At 52.8% G+C, this 24,036-nt stretch overlaps 1 long non-coding RNA gene across 2 annotated transcripts; it reads left to right on the top strand.

Annotated features, from left to right (window-relative positions):
* Positions 1 to 6,645: 6,645 nt before the first annotated feature.
* On the top strand, positions 6,646 to 23,786 carry LOC111755078 (uncharacterized). 2 transcript variants are annotated; one of them, XR_010050719.1, is made up of 4 exons: positions 6,646 to 6,998; positions 15,946 to 16,005; positions 16,308 to 16,548; positions 22,528 to 23,786. It is a non-coding gene; the product is annotated as an uncharacterized LOC111755078 (long non-coding RNA). The 2 variants fall into 2 exon arrangements; XR_010050720.1 differs by lacking the exon at positions 6,646 to 6,998 and adding an exon at positions 14,324 to 14,562.
* Positions 23,787 to 24,036: the final 250 nt, after the last annotated feature.

Raw genomic sequence — 24,036 nt, 5'->3', positions numbered from 1 at the left:
TCTGCCTGGGTGGGATGTATAGTGGGGATCATGGGGTGACAGGCGGAGTGGGGACCTCTCCCTCCATCCTGGGAAGTGGGGGCGATGAAGAGAACCGATGACCCAGGCCTTGCAGCGGGGACCCATGGCGGAAGGAGAGGACCGTGCAGTCTAACATTGTGGAAGAACCGTGACAGCTCTCGGTAGTTTATTTTGTAGATTCTGAGAACCCTAGGGAACTTTACCTTTTGTGCTCTGTTACTTTTGGAAGGAGGTTTTGACTTCTTTCTGGGTTCCGTGGCTGGACCCCGCATTTGCTCACAGGTCTGCCCTAAGCCGTCCTCGGTCGGAGGCGGCAGCCTGGGTTCCCGGGTGCTAGGACAGGAAGATGCTCGGAGACTGAGCAGAGCTGGAAAGCGAGGTCTGACAAGCACTCAGCAGTGAGATCCCTGGGACCCGACATGAGCTGGACATGGTGGAGGCTAAGGCCCAGTGCTGGGCTGTCCTGGGAGGCGTGGCTCTGGGGCCTGACCTCTGGCCAGCACTGTGGGGCAGGTGAAGCCCGCTCAGTGCCAGGGGCAGCTGTGTGGGAGCCAGCGGCCTGTGGGGATCCTCCCAAGAGGGCAGGGTGGGTGATGCCCTGCTTCCTGCTTGCTGGTGTATGCGCTGGCACGAGCTTGCACAACCCTTCCCTTGGCAAGCCACGGTGGAGGACTCGGTGCCTGGGCTCACAGGCAGAGGTGACTGGCCACAGCTGCTGTGATGCACGCTGCTTCCCACGGACACCGCACTGCTGTCAGCCGCCTTAACTCCTGAGACTAGGTTGGAACTTCTCCTGGATTGGGAAGTGGCCCTCCTTTATCAAGGGTACTGTTCCTCACCCAGTTCCTCCACAACTGAGGAAGAGTCACCCACAGACCTCGGAGTATGGAGCCCTGCCATAGAACTCAGCCCCTGACGTGGACCCCACGTGGACCATAGCGCTGCTGAGAGGCTGCTCTGGGGCACGGGGTCCACCTGGGTGTGAGAAGCCAGGGGAACAGTCACTAATTACTAGCATCTCAGGGCACGCACATCCTGACAGACAAAACCGCTTTGTCTGCTGACCACTTTCTGGCTCTGCACTGTGTCCAGCACCTGCAGAAACAGCCTAGTGGGCAGCGAGTGGGGCTCCCTACAGCCAGTGCTCAGGCACTGTGTCCAGCACCTGCAGAAACAGCCTAGTGGGCAGCGAGTGGGGCTCCCTACAGCCAGTGCTCAGGCCCGTGACAGCCACTGGCTTCGCACAGTCATTGGTGTCCCTTGGGTATTTCCGGTCCCTCAGGTCTGCAGGAAGCACCTGGGACAGTGAGTGCAGGGTACAGGCCCTGAGAGGCTGGCAGAGGGTGCTGAGCACCAACCTGGCTGCTGTTTTCGCTGTGGCCTGAACCTCTGCCCAGTGCTCTGCATGCTGTTGGCTCTGCCCAGGGAGGCCTGGGCATCCTGTGTGCCTGGCTCCTGGGCTTCTGGGCCCCCAGCTGAGGTGCTGAGTCTCCCAGGTGGCCCATGAGGTGCAGGAGCTGCAGGACAGGGTGGGACCCGTCCTCGAATGGCCACACAGTCATCTCTGCTGGGAGTCATGCAGGAACTCCAAGCATAAAGCAAACAGGCCTTTCTTTTGGGGTACTGGGATTTGAACTCATGACCTTGCGATTGCCAGGCAGGCGCTTGTGCTGCTGAGCTTAACCCTCAGCCCAGCCCAAGCACGCATATTTTTAAGCAAGTAATTAAAATCTTTGTATCCTTTCTTCATATTTGCTGTACTTAAGGATCACCTCCATGGGAATTTGTGCGTGACCAGAACAGTCTTAATTCTTTTCCATCCCCTTCCCTTCGCTTCCTCTCCTGCCCCCCACCTCTTGGTCCTCTCTGTTGTTTGTGGGTTTTTTTCTTGGCCCTCTCTGTAAACAAACTACTCTGGCCTCATTTCACAAGGTGAGTGAAGCCCTGCCCCCCTCTCTTCACTGAGCGAATCCTAGAAACTGCGGCTCCAGGTCGCAGCAGTGTCCTCATCGTCCGACAGGGGGCAGCAGAGCCCGGGAAAACCGGGCTGGCGCTTGTGCGGGACGACCAGACTGGTGTCAATTTTAGGAGAAAACTGAAGGTCTTGGTTTGGGACTGAGCTTTTGTTAACTTCATATGATTTGCTGGGATTTTTGTTTTGTTTTTTAAAAAGACTTGAAAAATAATACAGAGGCTGAGGCAGGAGGATCATGAGTTAGAGCCCAGAGACCCCGTCTCAGAATAAAATTGAAAAGTGAGGTGGGCTGAGATGTGTTCCTGCGTGGACAAGGTCCCTGCTGAATGCACTTGGTGAGCATTGCACACGTGGACTGATAAAGATACAAAAAAGTAATCAACGAAATGAAAAAACCTCCTCTCACTTTGTTATAAAGTCTTTAAAAAGGTGGGCACTTTTGGCTGGTGACTTGTGAATGGGCAGTAGGGCACGACACAGTTCCAGATTGGGTCGCGTGGCACCATGCACAATCACTGTGACCGCACCCCGCTGCCCAGGAGCACCCGGAGCAAGTCTCACAGCCATGCTGCTCGCAGATGCTGGCCCCAGAGTCGCCTGCCCTGGCTTACGCCTTGGCCCTGCTCAGCTTCACCCCTTTCTGGTCTGGTACCCAGTTTGGGCTTGGTGTGTGGCAGAGAGGACACAGCACACGTGGGCCCGGTCACTCTGAGGGCACCCGGTGGGGGAGTCTAGACCTTGATCTGGTTGTTGCCTGGTGATGCCCAGAGCCCACCTGACCCCAGTGTGTCCTGGCCCATAGGACAGGATCAGGGCAGGCTCCATGTCCCTTAGGGAAGTGCAGGCTGGGGACAAGGATGTAGCTTCTGTGGCTGTGTGGGATGCACAGGCAGGGGACACCCAAGCCAGCTGCTGTAGTGGACAGAGGTGTGGCCCACAGCCCATGGTCACTTGCAGCCCAGACTACAGAGTCCTGGGGACCCAGCCCGGAGTGCGCAGTCCTGGGGGCCCAGCCCCCAGAGTCCTGGGGGCGAGCCCAGAGCACCCAGTCCTGGGGGCCCAGCCTGCTTCCCCGCTGCCCCCGTGGAGTGGGCCTTTGCTCACCAGGTGCAGATGCAGGTCCTTGGCAGAGAGGATGGAGATGAAGATGGTACCGCGTCCAGCGAAGGACACCAGCTCTGGCTGATGTGGCTGCCCGAGTGCTGCAAACCTGCACCAAGAAAGGTAAAAAGTGTCACAAAGATAAAGCAATCAGTTCACAAGTGTGCTGGAAACACCCCTTCCTAGTGGCAGGCAGAGCCTTTCCTGCAGGCACCCCATCGGGCAGCTGCAACAGCTCGTCTGGGTGTCGGGACAGCAGTTCCTGAGGGTCAGGATGGTCCCCCAGTGAAGCCAGGGACTTCGAGGGTCTCTGTCTGCTGAGAGGAGACGCCCCCCCCCCCAGCTTCTGCCCAGTGTGGTACCTGGGACCACGTGCCACTGGGGCCAACAGAACCAGGACAGCCGTGAGGGCCACGTGGGGGTCACAACCTGGAGCAGAGGAGGGGGGTGGGAACAAAGGGCCTCTCTTGGAGGCTAAAGCGTCCACAGCAGGGGGCATGGGCCCAGGTGAGGGGCATCCCCTCTCAAGGGTTTCTGTTGCCATGGCAACCTGGAAAGTAGATATTGTTGTGCCCCTTTAGTGACTCCAGGAGGCTGGTGTTGCAGCCCTTGGGGTCACTATACACATGGGCACTGTCACTAGGTCCTTAGGAGGGGCCTGGATTTGTACCATGCTGTCTGGGCCCAGCAGCCACCCTGACCCCCTGGCCCCGTTTCCTCCACGTCTCCCAAGTCATTGGGCGCTATCCTCCAGGGTGCAAGGTGGTCTTCGGGTCTTACATGTCCTGAGGGCTCAGGGCTTGAGGCACTGGTCCAGAGATGCAGCCACTTGGGAGGCCCGGCTGAGTAAGAGGGTAGGTCCCCCCATGGGCTCCTGTGAGGGACTGGGGAGAAGGTGGTGGCCACGGCTGCGCCACCTCACGTGCTCTGCAGGGGACTGCAGTGGCACAGGGACTCTGAGGGGAGCTTAGCCCCTCTTCCTTTCCCTCCACCTGTACCTTCCAGGGTGTCTGGCATGGGTGAGGCGGGTGAGGCCGGCTCAGGGCTGCTGCGCAGCGGGGAACTCAAGAGGTCCCCACCTCGGCTTCAGAAGCCCACTGAGCTGGGAGGACCAAGGACCACATGGGTCAGGGAGGGACAGGGACAGCCGCTCCAGATTTACAACTGAGCCAGGAACGCCCAGTCGAATCCAACAGCCAGGCCCTTGTCACCAAAGGGGACACACGGAGCGGGAGGGTAGCTTTTCTTTTCAAGTGCTCAGCAATTTTACATTTTAAATTCTGAGGCAATGTTTCTTGTGTTTGACCTTTCTTTCTTTTCTCTTGCTTGCTTGCTTCCTTCCAAATCAAGGTTTCTCTAAATTGCTCAGACTAGTTTTAATTCCTGGGCCCAAGGCATCCTCCTGCCTCAGCTTCCTGGCTATCTGAGATCCAGGTGTGCCCACCCACCCTCCTGGAGGCGATGCTCAGTTTCCGGAGCTGGAACAGCGTCAGAGGTTCTGTGGTCCAGCTGCCCCTCCCCCAGGAGTAACCTGGGACTCAGAGGGCTTCGCATGAGATGCGGCTCTGCCGTGTCGCCAGCTCCAGGCCCCTGTCTGGGGATGGCGGTGCTGCCACAAAAGTGTGTTGTGCTCGGTCTTCTCTGCAAAATGACGAATTTAACATTTGCAGCAGGGTGAAAAATAATTTCCAGCCGCTCTCCTTTTCCGTTTTATTTCTCATTTCAGTGCTGGGAGTGGGAAGAGGCGGAGAACACTGCGAGCTGTGGTTAGAAAGTGAGGTGGTCCGCAGGGCCGAGGGGGGAAGGGCACAGACAGGAAGGGGAGAAGCGGCTGGAGGCGGCGCCACAGTGCGGCCACGCCACGGTGCGGCCACACCACGGTGCGGCCACGCCACGGTGCGGCCACGCTAGGGCACAGGGACACAGCACGTCCGGCTGGGAGCTGTCTGCACTCTCCCTGCCCTGGCCTGAGCTGACTGGGGTTCCGGACCCAGGGCCTTTGTCTCCCTCTGTCTGTCTCCATTCCTTTCTGTCTGTCTCTGTTTCTGTCTCTGTCTCTGTCACTGGCTGGGATGGGACCCGGCCCCAAGCTGTTGCACCTTGGGATGAGACAGGGCTTGGGGTGCAGGGAGGGGCTGGAACAGGGCGAGCTGCTGCCCACTGCACTGGAGCCACCTACCCCTGGGCACTGGACAGTCTGGGCACAACCCTTTCCACAGGTACCTCATCCGCTCAGCCTGGGAGCCATCACTGAGTGTCTCCGATTTCTAACAGAGAACAAGTCCAAGAGAAGCCTGAAAGACCAGGGTGTTTCTTTTTAATTTTTATTGTGTTTTTTTGTTTGTTTTGAGAACAGGGTCTCCTACGTGGGTCAGGTTGGCCTTGAACTCACCCTGCAGCCCAGACTGGCCTTGAACTCTTGATCCTCCTGCCTCAGCTCCTGAGTGCTGGGAGTCTCCCGCTTTCTCAGGCCATGATCCCAAGCAGATCTAGCTCACGTCTCCCTGTCTGGAAGTGGGTTACTGGACAGGAGGTGGAAGAGCAAGGTTAGCGTAATGAGTGTGGCCTGTGAGATGGAGCATGGTGGCCGGGAAGGTGCAGGCCGTGGGGCCCGGCTGGGGGCCTGTGTCCCCCATGTGCTTGTGGCTGTCAGCTGTGCGCAGTGCGCTGAAGCAGAGCCTCTTGCTGCTCCCCGTCTCTGCTGCTGGCCCTCTGCCTCCCTGGCCATGGCTTCCACATAGTTTTCTTTGCATCAGCCCCAGCGTCTACTCTCTTGAAAGCGGCCTTGTCCAGCCTCTCTGCAGCTGTTTGCCTGCGGGGCCCTGGCATACGAAGAGGAGGATGGGAGCCGCCTGCTACCCACAGCTTTGGGAACAGCTGGAACTGATTTCCAGCCTCCGCATCTCACATTTCACACATGGGCGGACTTTACCCTCGGAGACAGCCGTTCCAGAGCTCTGCTTCTCTGATGGGACAGACTCCTCTGTCCACCTTCACTGGGCTGAGGGCTTTAAACATAGGTCCTCATCAGAGCTGTGAAGGAGACCCTGAAAAGCACAATGCAAGACAAGCAATCTCGTCACCGTCAGCAAGTGTGACCTCTTCTCCACTCAGCCACAGTGACCTTCCCAAAAAAAGGGGGCCATGCCATGGTCCCGGGACGTCCTGATGGTGGCTGTCTGGGCCCCACACAGCCAGGTCCGTGCCTGTCCTTCACGTTATGTTTCCTTCCTGTCCCATCTTGTGGTGGCCAGCCCTGCCTTCCTCTGTGTCCAGCTGCCACTTTGCCTTTCCTCTGGCACTGGGTGCTCTCTGTCTCAGCTCCCGTGTGCCCTGCCTGGGCCTTTCTCAGGTGTATTAGTCACCTTCTCACCAGACGCTGGAACTCGAAGGACTGATTTTGGCTGAGTCTGCTGGCTCTAAGGAAGGAAGGCGGGTACAGGGCCTAGAGGAAGAGCAAGGCTCACCACGGGGAACAGGAAATGGGGAGGAGGGTGGAGCCGGGGAGGGGTGAACCCTTCTAGGCCACGCCCACAGGTCCACGGCCCCTCCCACCAGACCCCACCCCTAACAGCAGTCAGCTGGGAGGCTCCAGCTCTCACCTGTGTGCGTGGTTTTTCTTGAATCATCCATTTAGCAAATATTTGAGCCCCTCTGCCCCAGAGGAGTGACATGGCCTCTGCTCGCTAGAGTCCCCTCGTTGTGTCCCTGTGGTCAGCCCTCTGGTTAGCCGCATGCTTGGGATGACAGGGAGGAGCAGGCACTGTCAGCTTCTACAGGACAGGAGGTGCCCTGAGGCCCCGAGGCACTGTCCCTCATCTGGCTTCTGCGGAGACTGTGCCAGGCACTGCCACCTTGCAGGGATTCATGTCACCAGTGGCCTGGGAGAGCCACGCCCAACGTGAGTTTTGGAAGACGGCCATGTGATGTATGGGGCTCTCAGAAGAGCAATCAAGGTAGGGTGGGCATCCAGAGGGAGGGGAGGTCACGGGGTGGCGAGCAGGACTTCAGAGGGCGAGGGAGGGGATGCGAGAGACGATAGGGGTCTGGCCAGTGGGAGCCACAAGGTGCACAGGGAGTGTCCTCAGGTCATGCCATGTGCCACATGCCATGTGCCACATTGAGGAGGGAATAGGCTGCTGTGGGTAAGCAAGGGAGAAGGCAGATGAGGCCATGCAGCCTGTGGCAGCAGGTGCAGGGCTGGGGTTGGGTGTCTCTGATGCACTAGGCCTGAGCCACCCAGCTGGGGTCACCAGGAACACAGGGGCAGCTGCAGGTGCCGGAGGCCATGCAGACAGCAAATCCTGTGGGGATGGGTTTCAGTGTGCGGCTGTGTTGGGGGTAGGGCCCTGGGATCCATAACACAGTGACGAGGGCTCCTGGGAGCCTCGAAGTGAGGGCTCACCAAGGATTCCATGGGAGAGGGAGGTAGCACCACAGCCTCAGAGAGGGACACAGGGCGGTTTGACAAAACCCCAGTGGGACAAGGAGTCTGCACGCAGCTCTGTCACTCTCCACAGTGACCCACGTCGTCAGTAGGGTGGAGGAGAAAAACCAGGTCACCTGTGACATCATTCAGTACAATGATAAAAGACATTTGACAAATGTGGTATCATTCCCGATTTTAAAAAGTTTAAATAGAGTGCAGTAAACCAAAAGTATAAACAAAGAGCAAAATAAAAAGTGGATAATAGGAAACAGGGAGGCAGATGCTCTACAAAAAGGAAGGGGCCCAGGCCAGGAAGGGAGGAGGGAGGAGAGAGGAGGGAGGAGGGACGAGGGGGGAGGGGGAAGGGTGTGGGCAAAGAGCAGAGCTGTGTCCACTCACAGCTCCCCACCGTGAGGGTGACCATTGCATGCTGCAAACACGGGCCAATACAAATAAAAATTAAAATTAAACAATAAAGCCACAAATTCTGTTATTTAAAATGAAAATTTATATACTCCACTAGCAGACATTTGTATATCTAGTATATATAGATAGATAATACCAAGACATCTACCTTAGCCTAATTACTGTCTCATTGTGCAATAAAAATTCAATACTCCTTATGAAAAAAGCGTGCAGAGACCTGGCACACAAGGACCCGTCTCAATCCGAGCAAGCCTGCTCTCTGCAGTCGGTGACATGGGACTGAAAGCCGTGGAGACACACGCAGGCTGAGGGCACAGAGGGCTCAGATACCCCAGCATCCCAGGGCCCGGACTCCAGCACCTCAGTCCTGAGTGGTCTCCACCCTGTCCACGGTGAGGGGTAAGGCACACTGCTGAGGTGGCATCTGGGGACCCTGGGGACGTGCGTGGCCAGTGAGGGATGGCAGGTGAAGGGCCACACATGGCCCCTTCCCTTGGCCAGAGCTTGAAGGGAGGGTGGGAGGACTGACCTGTCTGTCTGCGAAGCAAAGCCGCAGGTTGTCAGTGGCGAGGCCACAGCTCACAGCCTAACCTGGCTGCTCCCGTGAGAGCTGGGCCAGCAGCTCTGCCCTGCGTGTGTCCTCTTGGCCCAGACTTGGACAGGACGGTGATGGGGAGGTGGGGTCTGGACTCACACCTAGAGCTGAGGTCATTTGCACCGTAACGTAGTGGTCTCCTTGACAAGAGCAGAAATATCCAGAATTTACTCTGAGCAGTATACTGAAACCAAGGCATTAGAAAACCCTAACTTACATCAGGCAGGACTATAAAACAGCCCAAACCTCATGACGCCCTCTGTGTAGGATTCTGTGAGTTTGTAATTACCATCAGTCTGACTGTGTTTGTTAGGGACACACTTAGAGATTAGCTCTAATCAAATTGACTCCAGAGGCTGAGGCAGGAGGGTCGCAAGCTCAAGGCAGTCTATTGAGAATCTGTTTCAAAAATTTTTGAAAGGCCGGGGCTGTGGCTCAGTGGTGGAGCAGTTGCTAAGATGTGCAAAGTCCTGCTTCAGTCTCCACTACTGCAAAACAAACAAACAAACAAATTCTGACACAATGCAAATGTCAGCATTCTTTAGAGGAATCTGCAAAGTGTCCGGAGGGGAATTTTAGGGCAGGAAATCCTCGTGGGTAATAAGCAGGTAAACAGTGCTACTGAAGACACAAGGCGTCCATGGCTTCCGTGTGTCAGCTGAAAAAGTGCTTACCAAGTGACTGAAGAAACGCAGACCGAAGGCTCCACCGTCAGATCGATGAAGACTTTGGGGCTGAGGAGAGTAGGGCAGAGCCGGTACCTGGGTAAAAGCTTTCTGGAAAGCGCACATGTCCATTTATAAATCCTGCATGCCACGTATCCCAGGCCTTCCACTTCTGAGAGTGTCTAAAGAATAATTACACAGCTGGGTGTGCTGGCACATGCCTGCAAGCCCAACACTCGGGAGCCTGGGACAGGAGGAATGCTGTGAGTTCAAAGCCACCCTGGGTCCGATAGTGAGTTCACGGGCAGCCTGAACCTACATAGTAAGACCCTGACTCAAGCAAAGAATTCCACGGGCGTATGAACTGTACCGTGCTGTGCAGCCGTGAAGAAAGGGACCCACTGAAGAATATTATAGAGACACAGAAGGCTGAGCTTCCACTGGCAGTGCGCTATGACATTATTTTCTGCAAAGGTTTTGGGATATACTCAGTAATGGGCTGGAAGGTCAGTGAGGACTGTCTGCCCCACCTTTCCGTGGGGAGCTGAGGTAGGATGTGGGTTTGGCTCTCGGCCTGAACAGAAAGCTGCTGCCCATGCTGCCCTGCGCCCGCTCTGTGTCTCACTAAAGAAAATGTTCACCCCCCCTTAGAAATGGTAAACTTAGCACAAGGCTTTCGATTGTTGGAGGAGGGGAAGAGGAATCCCAAGCTGATCAAAGAGCGCAGGAACTGGAATCTCGATTGGAAACAGATGTTCTCCGAGGCTGTCTCCTAACTGTGGTCAGCAGGCTTCGCCTGGCCGCCCAGCTGTCCAGCAATTCTCGGCAGGCAGCGGGGCAGGGACGAGAGGCAGAGATGAGTGTGCGGCAAGGGTTGTTCTGGGGTACTGCGTGCGAGGCCCCTGTCGAGTTAATTCCAAGAAACCTGCTGAGTAAGTGCCTCGGTCACAAAAATGAAAGAGCAGAGACCAAGAAGTCCAAGAACAGACCTCGCAGGCGGGCTGCTCCTCCCGGCTGCCTCTGTGGTGTTCAGGGAAGCAGCACTGACAGTCCCCGCGCACATCAGTGTCCATGATGATTTCCTTTCTGTTTTGTGTTGTGTTGAGACATGCTCTTGCTATGGATGGAGCCCAGGCCGGCCTTGAGCTCCTGAGCTTCCTGCCTCAGCCTCACAGGTGCTGAGATTACGCACCTGTCACACCTGTCTACAGCTTTCTGGGTATTGAAGTATTTGCACACTAACTGTACACATTCCCTGCCCGTATTGTCCCCAGCCCAGTGTGCCCCTCGCTTTCTTCTGGGACCCCCACAATAGAGGGGCCACCAGCATCTTCCAGGGCCCTCTGCTGGGCAGCGTGGGGCTCAGCCTTAGGCACCACCCTGTGCCTGTGTGGTGGGGACCCACGTGAGAGCAGCTCTGCTGGTGATGGTGCCATCATCACCGTCTCTGGTTTCCTGGGTTCTAGGTTTCCTCCCGAGGGAGTTAAGAGTGCATCCTGGCACCAGCTTGGCCCTCTCTGTGTCTCTGTCTTCTCCTCTCCCCGATGCTTGGCTCTGTCAGCTCCAGGGCTGGGCCTGGCACATGGCCCTGGGGATGTCGTGGTTCTAAGACAGCACTGGCTGCATCCCAGGAGGAGCAGAGCCTGCTCTCAGGAGTGACGCTGCCGTACCCTCCTCGCTCTGTCTTCTGTCCACCAGTCTGAGGCTGAGGCCTGGAAGCTCCCTGGAGCCAGTCTGAGCTGGAAGATAGGAAATCAGAGAGCTGTCCAAAAGCGGTCCAAAGGACATCTCCAAAGAGATGTCCAAAGGTGGTAACAGCAGAGAGGATGCCAGCTCGGAGAGGACAGAGTGCTTCAGAAGCAGCTGGTACCTCCTTTCCCTTTTTATTCCATCTGGGTGCAAGCCTATTGGTTAGCACCCCACACCTGGGGTGGGTCTCCCCCCACAGCGTGCTGGCCTGCGCACCAGTGACACTCAGTGCTGGACTTGACTAATGTGCCAGGCGGTTCTTACTCCAGTCAAGTGAGTGTCACCACTAACGGTCAGTCCACCCCTCATCAGGGACGCCTCTCCGTAACCACTCAGCCTCCAGATACAACAGCAAGCTCATAGTTACACCCAGCACATACAACCACCCTTGGCACAGATGGAGAGGCACCAGTTTCCTCCCCAGAACAGAATCTTTCTTATTCCTCTCCAATATTTCAGAATTTAAACATTATAGTGTGTGTTTAATGACACTTAAGTATTGATATTATGTCAATCAGTGTTAAGTGACAGTTGGAGCCACTGAAGTTGAATAGATGTGCAGGCCCTGTGGCATGGCTGAACTGAGAATGAGGAGACACCTCAGGGGGCAAGACAGGCCACAGCTGAGGCCACCTGGAGACTTTCTGGATGGTTTTCCTTAATTAGCATCATCTGTTGCTCTGAGGGGTCCTTGAACCCCGCCCACGGTCCTGCTCAGGTTTCCTCTGTTGTCCACTCAGCTCCTTGCTTGTTCTGATTAAATACGGGCTGTCCAGGCTCTGTCGGCCGGCCAGCCAGCGGAGTTACCGGCTCTGCCAAGGATCTCACTCCTCCTGCAGCCTAAAGACCACGCTGCATGTCTCATTCCTTAGGGCGTTTGCCGTGCACCCGTTTGGGGAATTGGGATCTAGGCACAGACCCCGACAAGTGACAAAGAAGAAAATATCATGTATCTGCTTACTACATGTGTGCGCATACAGACACAGGTTAACAAACCAGGAAGGAAATAATTACGCCGATTGTTTCTGTAACTGGTCACGCGATCATAACTGGCGTTGATAGCTACCTTATTCTACTGCCCACCTGGTATTCCCTTGACCTTCTGCCAGCACCTCAGCAGGTATCGGTTCTTTCCTGGGTGGGGTGACCCACTCTTTACTTTGAAAATTCTGGGCCAGTTGTCATCCTGCCTGGGTTGGGTTGTTTGAGTTTCCCATGGACCTTAACAACAGGGCACGGTAATACCAGGGAGCCATCTCAAGGATCTGCTGCACTCTGGATGGATTCTTTAAAATTACTTCTGTTGGGAAGCAAACATTCAACTTCCTCTTGTTAGTGGGGTTAGTCAGTCAATTAACCCCTCTAACACTGTAGCAACCTGTTAGCATGGTGACTCAGAGGTGTCAGGAGCCCAAAACAACCAGGAGAAGTCTTAGCCCAGTGGAGTTGTTGTTTGTGCCTTCCTGTCTGTAACTAAGACTTCTAGGCCAGCAGAGAAGAAAGTTACAGGAATGGGAAGCAGAGATTTTGCTAGTGGATTCCAGAAGTGATGGGGAGTGGTGCCATTTTCCATTTCATCCTTCGCCTTCTGGACCAGTGGGTCCTGGCTATGGGACGCACAGCACCATAGAGCGGATGCTGATTCAGAGCATATCCCGCCTTGGAGAGCCTGTCCAGCCTGCAAGGTGTTTCCTCCTGTCTGGTGCGGTGATTGCATCTTCTATAGACCATGCTACCATTCTGTGAACCAAGCTGCTTTTAGACCAGTGAGTCTCATGAGCAGGAGCCCCTAGCCTCACTTCTTTGGCTGTGAAGTGTGTCCCTTGGTCAGAGGCAGTGCTCCGTGGAATCCCGTGATGGTAGGGAGGCATTCTATGAGTCCGCGGGTGGCAGTTTTGGCAGAAGCGTTATGTAAAGCAGATCTGTATCCAGTGGTACAAAGCACTTTCCTTTCCATGACAGAAGTGGTCCAATATAATCAACCTGTCACCAGGTCACAGGCTGCTCCCCCAGGGAATGGTGCCATCTCGGGGACTCAGTGTTGGTCTCTGGCACACTGGGCATTTAGCAGTGGCTGTAGCCAGATCAGGCTTGGTGAGTGGGAGCCCATGTTGCTGAGCCTGTGCATAGCCTTCATCCCTGCCACCCTGGCTGCTCTGTCCATGGGCCCACTGGGCAGTGACAGGCCACCGAAGACAGATACTGACTGCTGTCTAGAGAGTGGCCATCTCATTGCACTTGACTGTTGGAGTCTTCTGCTGAGCTGACTTTTTGGTGAGCGTTTGCATGGAATACAAATACCTTTACATCCCTTACCCGTATGGAGATGTCCATCCACACACTTCCCCAGCTGTGTTGTCACCAGTTCTCCAGTCATGTTCCTTCCAAGTCCTTGACCATCTGGCCAGACCATTGACGATGGCTCATGAATCAGTGCACAGTCACAAGTCTGACCAATTTTCACTTCCAAGAAAATGTGTAACCAGGTGCACTGTCCAAAGTTCTGCCCACTGTGACCACTTCCCTTCACTGTTGTCCTTCAGGGATGTCCTGAAGGGGCTGGGATGCTTCAGCTGTCCACTTGTGGGGGGTGCCTATATAATGTGCAAGACCATCCATAAACCACACTTACCCTTCTCTTCCTCTGACACTGACCATAAGGTGCACACCACAAGGCCACAGGTGCATGCTGGGAAGCAGAAGGCAATATGGCAGATGTAGGAGCCATGGGCATTGGGGCAACTTTGTCATGTAGTTTACGTGTACCCTCTGGACTGCTCTGGCCTGATCATGTATATACCACTTCCATTTAATGATAGACTGTTGCTGGGGAATCCAACTGTCTGACTTTGTGGATCAGATAATTCCCAGCTTGTGATGGGCAGCTTATGTCACAACCAGTGTTCCATGGTCAAGCGTTCAGTTTCCACAAAGGCCCAGGAGCAGGCCAAAAGTAGCTGCTGCAGATGATGGCAGAGCTTTGCTCCAAAATCCTCAAGGCTTCTGCTGTGATTCGCCTATCGGGGCCTAAACAGCATCTCTACCTGCTACTGCCAGGTACTTCAGGTACCACTTGCTGTTACTATAGCTTGTGTCAAGATGTCCCCCCAAACTCTTATGCAGTCATAGGGCAGGGGGGCTTTTCAGAGGTGGCTGATCTGGAGTGTGTGATGTGGAATGAAGGGTATGTGATTACTAAGTCAGTCCACTAATTGGTTTGTCATAGTTTTGGCTAGGATTAATGTGTGAGTGCTACACCGCCCTAGGGCAGGTGCTCTGCATAAAATAAAAGGGACAGAAAGAGGGGGAACGTGATCTTGCTTGCCTGCTTGCTGTGGACTGTTTCTTTCTGCGATGCTCCTCCGCCAGGTCACCCTGCCTTGGAGCCAGCTGGCTATGGACTGAAACCTCCTCAAGCTGTGAGACAAACAAACTTTTACCCTCTAACTTTGGGTATTGGGAATTTCGTCTCAGCAATGAGAAAATGGCTGAGATAGATGCGCTGGATCATACGGCACCAGCGGCACAGCGGCCTGGACCAGTTGCAGAGGCTGCACTTGCTCTGGGCCCACTCAAAACTAGCAGTGTTCAGGGTCACTCGGTAAGTGGGCCGGAGTAAAACATCTATGTGGGGAATGTTGCCTCCAAAATCCAAATAGGACAGCACCTGAGGATATAGAATCTGTTTCTTGGAGAGACAATCTCATCAGATTTTAAGAGTTTGACAACCTTGGCGCCTTGTGAGGTTCCCTCCAGTTAGTCTCCACCCCAGTTTATAGGATCAGGTTCTTTTTGCACCAGCATCCTCACTTTAACAGCCAGCATCTCTGAGGCTGTGCTAAACGTGTGCCGTAATTCAGCCAGGTTACGAAGGCTGGGTTTGGTTTCGGCAGCGTCAGTCCTCCAGCTAAAGGACAGGTGGTTCTCCTTCAGGACACAGTTGGAAGCCTGGAGGTCGCTTCTGCGCCTGGAACTGGGAATCTGAATCTCTGGGCTCAGTATTCTCCTTTAGGCAGCCAGTGGTACATTTCTTACTCCTCCAACAAGGCTCACCGGTATATAGAATCATTACATTTTTTAAGCTCACAATTGGCCGATTAGGATAGTCAAATGGATGATTTAGCATATCACACCAAGGACCACCAGTGCCCTCTCTAAGGCTTCCTGCGGACGGACAGGACTCTCCCAGGACCCAGCCTGTCTGCAGCAGAGGCACTGTTCTCAGCTCGGTACCGGGGCCCTCGGCAAACACAGGACATTGTAGGGAAGATGAGACAGAGAGGGACTCTACCAAACACGAGGCATCTGAAGACACCCAGACATCTACACTGACGCCTCAATGACTTTGCCCACCGAGGAGACAGCCAGAGAACTCTGACCACTGAGGTTACTAAGCTCTTCCTGCCTAATGCCCCTTGCCTTCTTTTAAGCCCTATTTTTTAAAAAAGCCAGCTTCTCCTTGTTCCCTACACACAGCCTTTTTGCCTGCCCTGTCTGTGTGGCCCAGGTCCGGGCCCGGCTGGATGCCTGAGAGCCTGGGTGTGGGGGACATTTCACGTGTCACTTAGCCTGTGGATGAGCAGGTCACAGGCGTGTGGTCTCACCTCAGAGCCAGCTGTGGAGAGGGGTGGGGCTCCTCAGCTCCTGTCTCACTCTGAAAGCCCTGCAGGTGCGGGACCAGGCTCTGGGGCCTCTTGAGCTGAGATGAACCTGTTTTCATTGTAAACTGGCCTTGCTCGGGTGTCTGGTGGCAGCAACAGGACACACACCAGGGCGGGCTGTGCCACGAGTCCTGGCGTGGCTGTCACATGAGGGCACTGGACCGAGGGCACTGGCCGTGGTCTCAGCGTGCGTCCCCTCTGTGTCTGGTTTCTCCTGCTGGGTAAAACTGGGTCTCACTGGGTGTATTATGCAAGTTGGTTTTCAGAGCTGCAGGCACTTGTACGCCACCTGTGAGACCTTACCAGGCCCTCATTTTACACAGGTGTAGCCTTCATACTTAAAGACGCAGACAAGGCAAATGGAAGCATATTCATTTAAACAGGTAAGACAATCATTTTTTTTTTTTTTAATTTGCAGTTCTAAGGCTTGAACCTGGGCGTTTGCCCTGAGCTATGTCCCCAGCCCTTTTCACTTATTTATTTATTTTTATTTTGGTAGAGTCTTAATAAGTCACTCAATTGTCCAAGCTGGGCTTGAACTTGCGATCCTCCTGCTTCAGCCTCCCGGGGTGCTGGCACTCCCAGACGTGTGTCATCATGCCTGGCAGACAAATCACTTTAAGTGGTAACATCTGTAAAACCAGATTTGAGGGGCTAGTTATGCTGTCCCTAATGCGTATTCCAGATCAGTAAGCTGTGGTCGCCTGATGAGAGCTGTCTGCGGTGACGCTGTGGAGGCTGTGGATGCTGCCTGGAGACGCATTTCTGTGGCCGCGTTGGGTGCTCCCAGCTGCTTTCAGGTGTGAGTGAGCCCTGCTCGAGGCTGCGACACCCTCACCAGCTTCCGCTCAGGTGTGATGACCGATCTTCCAGGTCCTCTGGGCCGGGCGGAGGGCTCAGGCGACCAGCTGCTGGACACGTTGTGGGTAAGGAAAGACCTCGGTTCCTTTCCTTCTCTTGTTTGAGACAGGGTCTCGAGGTGTAATCCAGGCTGGCCCTGCACTCAGGGTAGTCTTCTTGCCTCAGCCTCCCGAGTGCTGGGACCGTAGGCATGGGCCTTCATACCTGGCAAGGCCTCTATTTTTACTCCCATGCAAGGTCGTGACCTAAAAACTCCATCCCAGGCTGTCCCAGAGTCAGCTCCCGTCTTGGGGTGGTGCTGAAGGGCAGCGACTATGGTCGCTTGGTTTTTTTTTTTTGGTACTGGGAATTGAACTCAGGACCTGGCACTTGCCAGGCAGGCGCTGTGCTGCTGAGCTCAATGTCCAGCCCCGATTACAGCTACTGTATGCCCAGGGAGATTGTGCCGTAATTATTGCTCATTTGTTTAATACCACCCAAGGGCTTTTAGTTCTCTCTGGTATACTAGTAGCGTTCAAAAATATTCTTCAAACAAATAATATTCCAAACTGTTGACAAAGTGGTTCAGTGGCTGCAATGTGAAGCCTTCTTAAAGGAGAGGCCCAGAAGGGTTCTTTTTGAGACAAGGTTTCTCTCTGCAGTTCAGGCTGGCCTTGAACTTGCTTACGTAGCACAGTTTGGCCTGGAATCTCTAGTGACCCTCCTGCCTCAGCCTCCCAAGTGCTGGGTTGAAAGTGTGTGCTACCATGCCCGGCTGCAACTTCTTTTCTTATTGAGTTAGTTTTGATGACACATTTTTTTCAAGTCCGCTGTCCACCCTACTCTGTGTCATAGGCTCTTTGGGGCTGGGGTGGCTTGTCAGTGACAGGAAATTGTTTCCTGTGGGGCTGGAGACCGGGGCATCTGAGGAGGAGGCACCATGGGGTCGTGTACGGTCCTGGCCCACTGTCTTGCGCCTCTTCCATGGGGTCAGGGTGCAGGGCCAGTGTCCCTCCCCAGGGCACCGATCCTGTTGGGGAGCAGCCCTGGCCTCATAAGCCATCACCTCCCACAGGCTGCACCTGGCCCTGTCACCGCGGGCTTTGAGCCTCCACATTTGAAATCCATGGGGACACAAATATGCAATTGATTGCGATCAGATTTTATGCCTATAAGCTGTTCTCAGAATTCTCCAATTCTTAAAAATCTTCGCTGCATCTGTAGAAATGTCCCCTTTTTACCTCTAACATTGGGCTTTTTCTCTTTTTCTTCCTTACCAGTTTGCCAGTTTTCTTGTTTATTTTTAGCCCTTAATAAGAGCCAAATTTTGGCTCCACTGCTTTCATCTGGTTTGGCTTTTTCTCCGCATCCTTTGGCCAGCAGTGTAATATCTGTTTGTGGAAAAATAAATCCTCTAGTAACCACCGGTGTTGCTCTGTGCAAACAAAAGTCCCCTTACCTGGGACATCCTAAAAACGCACCGGGGCGCGGGGCGTTCCGTCCTTTCAGCTCATCCTCTACGCTCTGTGCAGGGTCCTCACTTGAGTTCTCCTCTGGGGACCTTTCCCCAGCTCCCGCTCGCTTCCTTTCAGAACTGCTAAGCCCTGCTTTGCCCACCGTCAGCACCGAGGCGCGCTGATTCTGCACAGCTTGGGCCCATGCAGCCTCTGGATGGCGACCGGGACCTGGGTGAAGGGGCAGGGGCCTCCTGGGTCTTCCTGTGGCTGCCGTAACAACCCACCCTGGACAGGGAGGTGAAAAACAACAGAAAGTTAATTTTCACAGCCTTGGAGGCTGGAGGTCTTCCTTTGCTTGTGGCTGTGGGACCCAGATCCAGGGCCTTCACACTGAGCTGCACCCTCAGCCCTTGAAAAAGACTTTTTTTTTGGAGACAAGGCATCACTGCATTGCTAAATTGTCCATGTTGGGCTTAAACTTGTGATTCTCCTGCCTCAGCTTCCCGGAGTGATGGGATTATGCCCAACTCAGAAGCTGGATGGTGCTGTCTTCTGGTTACAACCCTCGTCTGTGGTGGGGGGGAAGCTTGGTGACTCTCTTGAGTCTTTTCCTGAAGGACTCTGACCCTCAGTTCCGATGGGTCGATTGTTGAGACACCCCCTCCTTCTGACTGATTGCCTCCTCCCTGAGGTGCACCTCAAACACCATCCTGGGGGTTAGGACTTCTGTATGCGAATTCAGGGGTGCATAGGCATTGAGCCCACTGCAGCTGCCCAACCACATCTGTCTCATCCTCTTCCTCCCATGGCAGGGTGACCTTGGCCAAGGACATGGGTTTATTCACAGGAAGAGCCCAAAAGGAAGGGGTCCCTCTGCCTGAGAATACCCTGACCGCCTTGGCATCCACCCCCTGCCACGTGACAGCACAGCTCTACCCCCACAATGAGGTGGTGCCAAGATGTCACCGCCTCCATGATGCTGGTTCCAACCCCAGATAACCTGGGCTGGGCTGCTGGGCTGGTGGGATCTGAGGTGCTGGTGCTCAGTGAGAAACTTTAAGAAGCATGTCCCCAGAGTGTCCCTGCAGGACAAAGGGCCAGTGGCTTCCTGCTGGCCCAGCCTTGAATTGCTCAGGGCTTCTGACATTACCAGACTGGGCTCCATGGGGTCAGGGACGCCACGGCACAGGGTGTACAAAGCCCAGCACAGCTGGCTTGAGGGGTGGCGCTGTGTCTGCTGGGGTTGCACAGTCAGGGGGAGCCGAGAGGACAGCAGGAGGGGAGACTGATAAAGCTAGAGTACAGACCCCAGCCCAGAGGGCACAGGCCCAGGGAGATTCAATTGGAGCCATGGCCCAGCCTGAACCATGCCCTGGGAGGGGCACCAGCACCGTCGGGGTGCAGGGTGGGTTAAAGGCTTCAGATACTGGGTGCTGTCACTGTCAGGGGCCAGCGAGGATAGTGCAGGGGAGATGGAGGACCCAGATGAGGCTGTTTGGGGGAAGGGTCCCAGGGGAGGGGCCAGGACAGAGCCAGGCAGCCATGGCCTGGCAGCATAGGCGGAGGCTGCGGCCCTGTGCCCTCAGCTCCTCTGCTGTAAGGGGTGCCCCAGTGTCACTGGGTGCTCCTGCAGTGTCCTCTGGAAGCCGAGAGGGCGAGGCCAGCACCTCAGATCATGCATATGAGATACACGCATGTGTGTGTCCGTGCACGCGTGGGCCCATTTACATGTCCATGCACAACTGCGTGTGTGTGTGAATGGCATGGGGTCCCCATGTCCAGTTCATCTGAGCTCTGCTCCAAACCTGACTCTGCGTGGTTTATTTACATGAATGTATGCTTTCCCCCTTTTGGCTTAAGCCACTTGAGTTTCTCATAACCAAGAGTCCTACAATAAACCAACTTCCTGGTACCTCAAGCTTTTGGCTAAAATTACCACCCCCAACCCCTCAGGATATACTCTTTTTTTAAAAAATTTTATTTAAAAGGAAAAAGAGAAAAAACAAAACAAAACAAAGCGGTGTAAGGGTACAAGTAATACAGAACTACAAAAAAAAAAAAAAAAGTAAGAAATCACCAGTTAATAGATTACATATTATCATCTTAGAGATAGTTGTTCAAGTCACAGTATCAAAGCATACAAAGTGGACATTCAAACAGTGAGACTGCAAACAGTTGTGTTCAATGATCCAACCAAAAACATTAATATGGTCAGCTATTTAACACCCCTAAACACACTTGCTGTTGTATCTTTTAGAGCACTTTTTTTCCTTCTCTTTTTTACAACAAAATTTACACATTTTGGGTTTTATTACTACTTACTGGATATACTCTTTTAAGACACAATCATAGGCCCAAAATTACTATACTATCTATACCATACGTATAGTATATATCTGTACTATACTGTTACGTGCACTATCACCAGAAATATGTAAGAACATCTTACTTCATTGCACCACACCAGATACTGAATATTACAATCGATTTAAACTTCTGTGGGCTGTGTAGGTTTTAAAGATGTTTAGTGCTGCAGGCACAAAACCAGACCCACAGGCCAAGCTGTCAGAATAGAGGCCCCCGAAACACTTTCCTCCTTGGCGCCCCTCCACTGTTTCCCAGGTCCCTGTCACCCCTGTCCCGCCGAGGCCTCTCACCTCATGTGGCTCCAGTCCTTGTTCGTGTCCCCTGCCCATAAGGGAGGCCTTACTTCGGGGAGGCCACGTGACTGTTAACTGTGGTGCACCAGCTCGATGGAGAAGGAGCCACCTAGAGACCAGTGTGGCACAGTTCCGGGGTGTCTGACAACCAATCAGCTTGCAGCCAGGATGGAATAAAAAGGGAAAGAAGGAAGCATGCTATCCTGGAAGAGCTCCATCTTTCCCAGCAGGTCCCTCTGCTGCGGTGGCCTTTGGACGCTGGCCTCCAGGTCTCCAGTGTCCTCGGCCTCCAAGGCATAGGCACACAGGTAGCGCCCAGGGAGCTCCGGGCCTTCAGCCTTGATGCAGCCCCGGGTGTGGCTTCCAGAGTCTTGGCTGAGCTCTGACCAGATCCCCGAGTCTGCCGCTGCCCCTGTGGATTCTCTGTGTCTGGCCCTGGAAGCCTGCCTGATAAATCCCCTCCCATGATATCATAAGCTATATATTCTACCGATTCTATTCGTCTGGGGAACCCCAACTGACATAACACAAGAAGGGAAAGCTCTCAGTCTGTCTCCAAAAAGGTGTCTGGCTAGAATTTCAATTTTAAGCAATAAGGCGTGTGAGGACATTGATTCCTTGAGCGACTACCGGGATGCAGTGAAGAAGTCTAAGTTGTCATGTGGTAAACATTTTTAGGGCTTCATAGAAACTCACAAAAATGAGCATATGTTTCAGCACTTAAAAAAACACCATGTAAAATGTTACAAGCAAATTTTCTTGCTTTAAAGGCCAAGAATATCTAATGTGTGTTAAGACTTTACTATATGCCATTAGATTTCTGTCCATGTTTGGTAAATAATTCAAAATTTCCGAGTTTGTTGTTAGGTCAATGCTTTTTTGCTGAGGACGGCTGTCTTCATGGAGACTAGACTGAGTGGTGGTTGCTTCATGTAGGGAACATAAATCCTAGGGAAATCGGGCTGTAGAAGGCCACTCAGAAACTGGCCTCTTAAGCTTCGGGAAGGAGCTCCTGCAGTGACAGAGGCCGTCCTTAGCAGGCCTGCACCATTTCATGGTAGACCAATGGTTACACCACTAGATTTAAGGTGAGATGGGCTTGGACCCCCGGTTTGATCAAAGCCAAGTCCAAGATGAGCCTGGCCCACTGGCTCAGTGTCTTCCACAGAGGGCTCTGCAGGGAGCCCACCCTTCCATGTTCTATTTTTGTTAGACTTTAAAAATTATAGTTCCAAGCATCTAGGAGGGAAACAGATGAGCAGGAGAGGGACTTGTGGTTTGAAAGATTTACCACCTGAGAGTAACGCGTGGGTAGTAATAAGTAAACAAACTGTAAAACATTTGAAAAATTCAGCAATGCTGCTTACTCAAGGATGTTAAAGAGTTACTGGTTTTTAAAAAGATGTATTAATGCACACCTGTAATCCCAAATACCTTGGAAGGCTGATGCAGGAGGATCACAAATTTGAGGCCAGCCTGGGAAATTTAGCAAGACCTTTTGTTAAATAAAAATTTAAAAAGGGTGAAGTTGTAACTGAGTGGTAGAATATTTGCCTAGCATGAGGCCCTGGGTTTAACCCCCAGTACCACCACCAAAAAAAGAAAGAGAAAAAAAGCAGTACTGTATTGTGGGTATGTTTAGAAGAGCATCCTCCTCTTTGAGGGCACCATATTTAAATATTTGTGAATGAAATGATAAGATGTCTGGAACTAATTCCAAATAAACATGATAAAAACTGAAGACTAAAGGCATGGCAGGAACTGACAGTTGTTGAGCCCCTGGTGGGAGTTCATCTTGCTGTTTTCCCTAGCTTAGTGTTGGCTTGGAATTCACCATAATCTGAGTAAAAGCCTTTGACCCCAGGGAAGTGTGCGCTCCTTCTCTCCCTCTTAGCTCCCCGCCTCCCTGCTTCCCATTCTGTTCTGAGCCCTTTGTTTCATGTTTCAGGAGCTGGGATCGAACTCATAACTTTGTGCTTGCTGCCGGGCAGGTGCTCTGGCCGGCCCATCCGGACCCCTTCTTTATGGAGTTTGCTCTGCAGCTTCCCTCACCCCGGGCGCTGCTGAATCCCACCGAGGCTCTCCTGCAGCTGCAGCGCTGTGCACCGCTGCCCGGTAGCTCCAAGTCTGGGCCTGCGCCCCGGAGCAGGGCTGTCAAGGATCGCTCACAGCCTGAGGCTTCCTTTCCCTACTAGAACTTTCCAAGGGAGCAGAGACAAGCAAGACTGGACACAGCAAATGATGGCCTGTGTCCCCACTGTCTGGCGGAAGAAGCCAAGCATCAGGACTCGGGCTTTCCCAAAGAGGTCATCCTCGGCTGGGAGTTTATTTATTCCATTGATTGCTGCTGGATTTTTGATAGGAAGCAGTAGGCTTTTGAATGATTGAGACTCCACACGGAAGATAATCACACTGTATTGATTCGGCTCTCCTGGCGGTGTTCAGGGTGTGAGGAATTCATCTCTGAGGAACTGATTTACTGTTTATTTAGACAACAGGGATTGAACCCAGAGCCTCCCCATGGCGCTCCATCTTCAGTTCCTTTTTTAAAAAATTTAAATTTTGAGAAAGGATTCCCTAAGCCACTAAATTGCCCAGGCTGGGCTTGAACCCGAGATCCTCCTGCCTCAGCCTCAGAGTGCTGTGATTGCCATCCCGCCTGGCAGAGAATTTTTCTTATTTTTACATTTTACTTTGAATACTGAGCCTTTGTTAGTCATATGCTTTGCAAATATCTTTTCTAGTGTTGTTTTTTCAGCATAACTCATGATATTTTATGTATGGAAATGTTCAATTTTGGGGTAGTTAAATATTAATTTTTATGTTTTGTCTTATAAACCTTCCTTTCTGTCTTGTTTGGATATTCTTTTTCTCACAATCTTAAAGATATGCTGTTATATTGTCCTCTAATTTGTCTGAAAGCTTTGAATTTTTAGATACTTAATGAATCTGAAATGGAGTTTTGCATTAAATGAGGTCCAGCTGCCCTTGGTATTGTATGTTCTGATGTGATACCGGTTACTAACCAGCTGATATTTATCCTACTGCCCTGCAACACCAGAACTGTCATATATTATGTTCCCATACAGGAGTGGGTCTGTACCTAGAATTATTTTTTCTTCAAATCAAATAAATGATCTATACATTTGCGAAGCTAGGTTGCTTTACTGTCATCTTACAATAAACTTTGACATCTAATAAAGTGTGTCTCCCTGCCTAGCTCTGCTTCATGAATGTCTTGATTATTCTTAGCTTCTACATAAAATCTGGAAGAGAGTCATTAAGTTTCACTATAGCACTGTTGGCATTTTTATTGGAATTTCATTGAATTAATTAACTTGGGAATTTGAAAATGTTTAAAACATCGACTTTTCTCATCTACTTACTGAGATTTTCTTTAAGGTCTTTCAGTAAAGTTTTTTCCAAATAGGTTTTGCACAGTTCTTTTTTGGATGTA

The sequence above is a fragment of the Cavia porcellus genome, unplaced genomic scaffold (assembly GCF_034190915.1).
Source record: "Cavia porcellus strain 051 isolate PalLab524CR breed Dunkin Hartley unplaced genomic scaffold, mCavPor4.1 scaffold_12, whole genome shotgun sequence".
Classification (NCBI taxonomy): Eukaryota; Metazoa; Chordata; class Mammalia; order Rodentia; family Caviidae; genus Cavia; species Cavia porcellus.
Note: the sequence above shows the minus strand (reverse complement) of the source record. Positions and strands in the feature narration are given on the sequence as shown.